Genomic DNA, 8,949 nt, shown 5'->3' with positions numbered 1-8,949 from the left:
GAACAAATCATCATTTCTAAAATATTGCTCTTTTTGGTTTTTGTGAATTTTGTTGTTGTCTTGCTTCTATTTTATAGTGTTATTTCTGTTTCAAATGTGTATGCCATCAGAAGCCCTTTTTGGAAGAATGAATGTATTCAGAGTAATATATACATATGTATAAATACATTCAGACACACATATATAGGTATGCATACACATTTGTGTATGTATGTATACATATATATTAAGAGATTAGATAGATGATTAGATACATATATTAATATTGATGTTACAGATTAGACATAAGAAAACTTTTTTCTGCAAAGGACTATATGTATTATTTTATTATTTATTTGTTTATTTATTTATTTATTTGAGACAGGGTCTCAGTCTTTCGCCCAGGCTGGAGTGCAATGGTGTTATCTCGGCTCACTGCAGCTTCCGCCTCCCAGGCTCGTGATTCTCTTGCCTCAGCCTCCAGAGTACCTGGGATTACAGGTGTGTGCCCTGCTGTAATTACATACCTGGCTAATTTTTGTACTTTTTTAGTAGAGATGGGGTTTTGCCGTGTTGTTCAGTCTGGTCTCAAGTTCCTGGCCTCATTCATCTGCCTGCCTTGGCCTCCCGAAGTGTTGAGATTACAGGTATGAGCCACCATTCCTGACCAGCTATATGTATTTTAAATGGCTTGTGGATTTGTCATAACTGCTCAACTTTGCCACTGTAATAGGTAAGCAGTCATGGATAATATGTAAACAAAAGAGTATGGCCGTGTTTCAGTAAAGCTTTATTTATGAAAACAGGCAGCAAGCCAGATTTGGCCTAGAGGATGTTGTTTGCAGACCCTGGATATAGATGATAGATTGAGTTACATAATGGATAGGGATATATAAAAGATCCTATGTATTCATAAAATACTATCCTTATTAATATACATTCATCTTCTATTCTGATCTTTCTCATATTTCATGTTTGCCAAAACATGAAATAACTATATATCCAAATCCAGTGAATGGTGGTATGAATTCTCATTACTTATAGGGGCTACATTAATCTCTTCATGAAACTAAAACATATCCTGTATAATTGAATAATATTCATATTTATTTATTTTATTCATTTTTTATTCTAAGGCCTTCACTTTGAGACATGAAGAAAAAATTTTACAGGTACACATGGAAAAGACATGATCACTGCTGAGTGCAAACAATCTAACTGAAAAGCCTGGATGCCTGTCAGCTGATGTTGAAGTTGAAATTCTGCGGATATAACATGCTGCAGGGCTGAAGGCAATGGATAATTAGTATTCCTCTCCTTCCTTCTCATCCTCTCCTTCAACAGAATCCACACTAACCACTTCATAATCCTTCTTAAGGACAACCATGTCCTTGTGGGCCTCAGAAAACTCTCCTTCCTCCATCCCTTCACCCACGGAATAGTGAACAAAGGAACTTGGCATTCATCAGGTAAAACTTGTGGTCCAGGTGAGCCCACACCTCAGTAATGGCTGTGATGTTGCTCAGTATGCACACAGCTCTCTGTCCTTTGGACGGGGCTCCAACAGGTACCACAGTGGGAAGTTGGTAACTAATGCCAACCTTGAAGCCAGAGGGACAGCAATCCACAAACTGGATGCTGCATTTGTTTTTGATGGTGTCAGTGGCAGCACTGAAGTCTTTGGGAACCTTGTCACCAGGGTACAATAGGCCGCAAGTTATGTATTTACCATGGTGTGGATCACATCTTACCATCTGGTTGGCTGGATCAAAATAAGCATTGGTGATCTCTACTACAGAAAACTGTTCATGGTAGGCTTTTTCAGCAGAGATGACAGGGGCACACATGACCAGAGGGAAGTGGATGTGGGTATATGGCACTAGATTGGTCTGGAATTCTGTCAGATCAATATTCAGGGCACCATCAAATCTGAGGGAAGCAGTGACAGAGGACACAATCTGGCCGATGAGATGGTTAAGGTTAGTGTAGTTTGGACACTGAATATTGAGCTTTCCAAAAGTCATCCAAATCACTTTTGGAAAACTGATTAAATGATAGAAAGGGTCGAGGTGTTTTTTCATCCTTTCCTATATGAACTATATCACTGGATAACCAAATGGTAGATGTCATAGATGGCCTCACTGTCTACTATGAAGGCACAGTCTTAGTGCTCTAGGGTGGTGTGGGTGGTGAGGATGGAGTTGTAGAGCTCAGCTACTGCTGTGGAAACCGGGAGGATGGGGGGTTGCTGAGTAAATGGAGAACTGCAGCTTGGACTTCTTGTTATAATCAACAGAAAGACGTACCATCAGCAGGGAGTTGAACCCAGAACCAGTCTGTTCACCAAAACTGTGGAAAACTAAGAAGCCCTAAAGACCTGTGCACTGATCAGCCAGCTTGTGAACTCAGTCCAAGATGGGGTCAAAGATCTCCTTGTCAATGATGTAGTGGCCTCATGCATGGCCACTGGCAGCATCTTCCTTATCTGGGATGAGCTTCTCAGGGTGGAAGAGGTGGCTAGTAGGTGTCAGTGTAAACTGTGTTAATAACGGCGGGTTCCAGGTCTACAAACACGGTCCTGGGCACATGCTTTTCAGTGCCTGTCTCACTGAAGAAAGTGTTAAAGGAGTCATCTCCCCCTCGAATTGTCTTGTCTTGTCACTTGGCATCTGGCCATGGTGCTGGATGCCATGTTCCAGGCAGTAGAGTTATCAGCTGGAGTTGCCAGTCTGGACACCAGGCTGGCCAATGTGGATGGAGATGCACTCACACATAGTGGCTAGGAGTTAGGAGGCTAAAGCGACAGGAACAGATAACGGGTCTAATGACCGATCCCAACAAGCTAAGAGTCAAGGTAAGTAATGCACTCAATAATATTTATATTTAAACATCCCCTTTAGAATTTGCACGTAAAAATGATCAAGGTAAAACTAATGTGAAGTTAAATAAGTCTAGCTTTAAAAGATTATGATTAAGACAAAATGTTGAAGTCATGAAATGTATATGAAAAATACAACTGTAGTTGGAAGTAATTTAACATTCTGGTAGTTTTGAAGGGGATCACAAAGAAACCTGGTGTCAACTGTCATGAGGCTTGAACTATTACTTATTGCTAGCCTTTCAATTGCTCCAAGAAAGCGTTGACATATCATTTTAACCTTTACAGAATGGTGACAAAACTTGGGTATTAAGTTTTGAAATGTCATCTTAAACTAATTAATTTATGGCTATCAGTAGCAGTGGACACATAATGTAAAATACTGTTTAAATGTAGTAAAAAGATGACAATGAATAGGTGTTTCTCTTTCACAAATACAATGAAAATATGTAAACTTCCATACTCTTTCAGTTAATTTATTATTAACTTTATTTCCAAACATTACACTGTATGGTACATTATAGTTTGTTAATGCCTATTTTTGTATTAGTTTTCTTTTTTCCATAAATGATTCTTTCCTTCAACTCTGTCTCTGTATTTTTCGATAACCTTTTCTTTCTTAACATTGTCTCAATTTTAAAAGGTCAAACATTGGACTTATTTGATTTTTTATTATATCAAACTTTTTATTTCACTTTTAAAAGAAAAATATTTTGAGATCTAACTCGGGAAATGCTTTCAAAACTCCCATATAGTTTCATGAAACTTGAAATTATTGTTTTTAAAAATAGTCACTATGAAATTATTTCTTTCTAATATAGCTAATTCTCAGCTTCTACGCTGAACCCTTGGGGTTACAATGGGGGACCACATTAACATAAATCCCAATCTCGCAGATTTCTACTAAAAATAATTTCAAATGGTTCCCTACTTTATTCTATTAATTTAGAAATGTTTTCTAAGCAAAATCTGTCACATACCTATTCTTTTCAGTGACTGTAGTATAAAACTGGCTTGGAAGTCACATTAATGAAAACTTTACGATTACCTCATCTGAGCTATTTATTTCCAAAAAAAAATTTACAATACACATGACAAGTATTTCACAAACAGCATCACATACACGGGCATTTTTAGTTTAAAAAAGATGAAAATTACATTGGCTAACATTTCCTGAGCTCCTAAGTTGTACTAGGCACTGTTCTAAAGTATTATTTAATTATATCATTACAGTTCAGGATTATAACTAAGTCTTTTTTTTTAATGAACCATTGGTAAACTAACCTATTTACAGCTATCTGTTGAGAAACATTCAAGCCATATTTAAATTCACTTGGCAATTAACTTGTAATCATAAGTGAGTAAAATCTTTTAAAATAAGGAATATATTTTAAAACCACCTTAAAAATAGATGGGAAGACATTGAGGAGCAATTTTTGTTTGACCTTTAATGGATGAATAGCTGAAAGCCTAGAAAATAAAAATAAAATAAAGTCAGCAAGGCTGACAGGAAAGCATGAGAGAAAGCCACACTGATCTACATTTCACACTTAGAATACTTGACCCTACAAAATAATAGATAAATAAAATCAATTTACCCAACATGTGTACTTTCAGAAGACTAATACAATTTATAATCTTCTAGTCAGACTTATCAGGAACAAGGAAAGAAGATACAAATCGTAAATGTAGAAATAATATAAATTGGAGAATAGAGAAATGCAAAACAAAATAAGAAAACTCTAGTTAGTAATCATAATTGGAGATGGCAGTATTAGTATTGTTATTCTGAGACAGTTGTATGTACAATGAGAAATGAAGCAAATGAGTAATTACAGGATATTCTCATTCTATCTTCTCTTGTATTTTGAGAGTTAGAATTATCATGGCGTGTGAATTGCAACAAAGAGGTAATATAAAAGAAGTCTTGCAAAAATCTCATAATTTTGAACTGGAAATGAAGATGGAAATATCAGTATGGCCTCACAAGCATTTTATCTGTGTAACTTTGTCTTTATCTATTAATCCTAAATCCCCTGAAAAGAACTAGAAAATATAATAAACTCAGATTGTAGTACTGTCCAATTTAAAAGAGAGTGTGTTTTGTGGAGAAATAGACGTGTTCATGCCTATGGAAGAAAATGTACAAGATTGACTATAGACCATCTTGACAAAACAGATAGCAAGGAAGCTATCAATGACCGCTAGGATCATGCCTGAAGAATTCAAGAGCCAACTTTCTGATGTTTTGCTCATCATAGATGGGACAAATTGAACTTCAGTAAGGGTAAGGGGCACAATGAATTGAAACTCATCATAAATCCATGAGTTTATATAAATGTGAAAACTAATAATTGATCAACTGCTGAAATGACAGTGATCCAAATCACTTTTGGAAAACGATTAAATGACAGAAAGGATCGAGATGTGAACTGTATCATTGGATAATCAAATATTAGATGAAAGGTACTATTCCTTTGCAAAATGATTACACCTGAAAAAATATAATGATAAAATTAAATTGCAAACACTTTTTAACACCAAATAGAAGATGAAATGAACAATTAGCAGGCAATAAATTGCTGGGAGAAAAATAAAAATAAAAGCCAGAAGGCAGATATACTGAGCCTCCTGTTAAAAGAAATCATCTGAAGACTTTAATCAAATCCTTTTCTGAAATATATTAGAGTGTACCATGAGTTTATAATCAGCCTGACTGAGATTCAGGAAAACTCTCCAAGGCAAACTTTACAGTTTCCTAAAAAAAAAATTAGAAAGAAAAAGGAAAAGAAAATCGTGGAGATTAAGACACAGCAAAAATGGGGAAACTATATTCTGGTGTCTCAGGATACACATTTGCTTGACAAAACGTAAAGAAATTCAAGGACTTGATTATGTATCAGGATAGTGGTTAACTATTGAGATAAAGAGCAGTTAGTGGTCTGGACCACAAAGGGAGTCTTTTGGAATGGGTGGAAAAGTTATATTTCTTAACCTATACAGGGAATACAAGTAAGGGCAACCTATAATAATACACTAAGCCAAATAAAGAAAATTCAGAGGTAGTTGTTTAACTGAATTATCACAAAATTCAAAATCATCAATTTTAAGATAAAAGTTCTTTTATTGTATTCTTTCGTTAGATTTGTTGATAATGGCATATATTTCTTAAGACTAAATGTAAAATTATTGACAATTTGATTGTTTCCATCCAAGAACTTCATCCTACTTCATTTATCATATTAGTTCATTTTCCAGAAACCGGGGCAGTAAATCATATTCCCTCAAGATATTCTACATATAAGCACAGATCTTAAAGAATACATGGCTTTAGCAATTGAACAATCAAATGCATTTAGAAAAAAAAACCATGGAAACAGTCAACTTAAATTTAGTGTCCTTTCTTCTACTAAGGTTTCAAAACCATAGTGGAAAATGAAGACAGCTTCAACATAAATTTGGTGATAATGATATGCCATTTTTGGCAGAGTAATTTGTATTGTTAGTCAAGTCCCTAATATATGACTTTTATATGCAATTACTAACTGGTTAGGAAACAATCAATGACAGCATTACCTACCAATTAGTGTTCTTTCTCATTAAATATTTAATTGCTCAGTGGAAGTAAACATTACATGTCCTTGTCCATGTAAGTTGAGGAAGATGAAAGATAAAGCAACATATCTGAGTAAAATGTCATCTCTCGCATCCAAATTGCTTCCCTTTTATTTTTCAAATGATCTCTTTAACACCTTTCATTAAATGGCTAGCCTGTGGTATTTTTGTATCAGTTTTATCAGTATAGTTAGGGAATATTTCCCAGAGAATGGTTACAGAAATATGAAACTTCTCATTATGCAGTCACCAATTTTCATGTGAAAACTGTGATGCCAAAACTACGTTCCCTTACCTAAGGTAAATCTTGGTTTCCACAAATTACCAAAATCTTATTTCAATCACTGCTGAAAACATTGAATGATACAAAAACAGCTACTCTTGCCCATTTGAAAATGAAGAGTAGGAGAATAAAAGTCGTTTATGTGAAGATTTAACAAAAGTTAAAAGGTGAGCAAACCTTTTCTTTGAGGAGGCACTTAATATTTTTGTCTTTGCTAACTTCCCATTCTGTCACAACTATTCAACTCTGCCATTGTGTAAAAGTTGCCATAAACAATATGTTAACAAATTTGGAAGACTCTTTTCAATAAAATTTTATGTACTTATAGAAAACAAATGGCTGGCTAGATTTAGTCTGAGGGCTTTAGATTATCTGCCTCTGGTATAAAAGTAAAACTCAACTCCTGTCTTTTATGTATTAATTTATTCATTCATTTAACACATATTTATTCTGTATTCATTAAATATTCTGGTGATTGACTGACAATAAACAGATGAGTAAATATGTGTCAAGTCAAGTGGCAATAAATTGTATGAGGAAAATTAAAGCAATAAATTGGGGAGATGGTGCCAAGGCATGGTTGGGGGATGAGGGCATGCTATATGGTGGCCAGTGTAGATTTCACTGATAGGTGACATATAGCAGAAACACCTAAAGGATAAAGTGAGTGTGAAACATTATCTGAGGAAGAAGATTATCAGAACCATATGCATAAAGGCCATGAGTTAGCAACATATATATTATGGTGGAGACATAGCAAGACAACTAACAGCTTCGAGCAGAAAGAGAAAGGGTGAGAGTATAATATGAAGCCAGTATAGTAGGGGTGTGGCATTTGGGGAACACATAACATAGTCTCTTTATGGTATTCTAATAACTCTTCATTTCCATCCTGAGAAGATGAAAATCTGTTAGAGCTTCAGAGTAACACGAGTTGACATGATGTGACTTGTATGTTTTAAGTGTATCATCCTTGTTGCCTTGTTGAGAATAGAATGTAGAGAGGCAAACGTGGAGGCAGGGAGAAGTCGTAGTAGGTATTGCAGCCATCTAGGTTAGAGGTCATGGCGACTTCAGAGCAGTACCTGCAAAAATGGTGAAAGGTGGCATAAGCAATGACTTAAAATAATGTGGTTTCCTGGGAATGGAATCAGAATTCAATTACTATTAAAGTGAAATCTGAAAAACGTAAGCAGGTTGTTTCACAAATTGTCTTTTATTACAAAAATAGTTTTTTCACCTTAAAATACTTTGATTAATTTGTACATATGTGAATGATCTCAAATAAAAATAATCAACATTCACAAAAATATAAGCATCATATGTTTAATATATTTTATTGAATTTAGGCTTGAACATATTCTGGCCACAATCTTTTCAGAATATGACGAAAAGTGACAAGGGAAAAAGTCTTATTTTGGCCACTGATTTCACAGAACAAAAATTAAAGAAATGTTTCTGCCCTATCTCCTACCAGATTTGAGCAGTGCTTTGACTACATTATTGGAAAAATTCAAGCCTGATTAAACCTTCTTTAGATATTTTGCAAAATTCTTTAAATGGCTATGTTGACATTTTTCTTGAATTGAGGTCATCTTTTAAAATATATTAAAGATACTGAGTCACCTCTAACAGTCAAGAATTAACTTGATGTTTTTCAAACTGAGTGCCATTACATAGGTGACTACCTGTAATAAATGTTAATGCATCAACTACAGACTTTGCTAAAAAGAAAACTTATGATACTTGGAATGTCTTAAATGAATAATAATTTAATATATTAGCATTAGATCTGCACATTTCTAGCATTCACCTAAAGAAAGCAATAAAAGAAACGTGTAGGAGGATTTTACCTAAATTATAAGAAAGTCTCCCAAACCTACCTATGAAATAGTTGTTTACTTAAAATTTCTTTAGAAATAGTGATTGACATTTTCTATATGCTAATGGGTAGATGTTTCTCATTACTTTCATCTAAAGAGATGTCAGTTTTATGTTTAACGGAACAATATTTTTAAAATATTAGTATTAACTTATAAAATGGCAATTTTAGTAGAAACTAAAGGATTATTGTCTTTAAAAATATTAATAGAATTATGATTGTGTTAAAATATTTTGTGTTCAGAATATGAGTAATATGTTTGTTAAAAATAAACATTACTCAACTAGAGGCAATTAAATTACTTCCAGAAAA

General features: G+C 34.3%; 1 pseudogene; it reads right to left on the bottom strand.

Annotated features, from left to right (window-relative positions):
* Positions 1-1,234: 1,234 nt before the first annotated feature.
* On the bottom strand, positions 1,235-2,753 carry LOC129482861 (tubulin alpha-1A chain-like; annotated as a pseudogene).
* Between the last annotated feature and the right edge of the window lie 6,196 nt (positions 2,754-8,949).

This window comes from Symphalangus syndactylus, chromosome 5 (genome assembly GCF_028878055.3).
Source record: "Symphalangus syndactylus isolate Jambi chromosome 5, NHGRI_mSymSyn1-v2.1_pri, whole genome shotgun sequence".
NCBI lineage: Eukaryota > Metazoa > Chordata > Mammalia > Primates > Hylobatidae > Symphalangus > Symphalangus syndactylus.
This window is presented reverse-complemented; position numbering and strand designations above follow the sequence as displayed.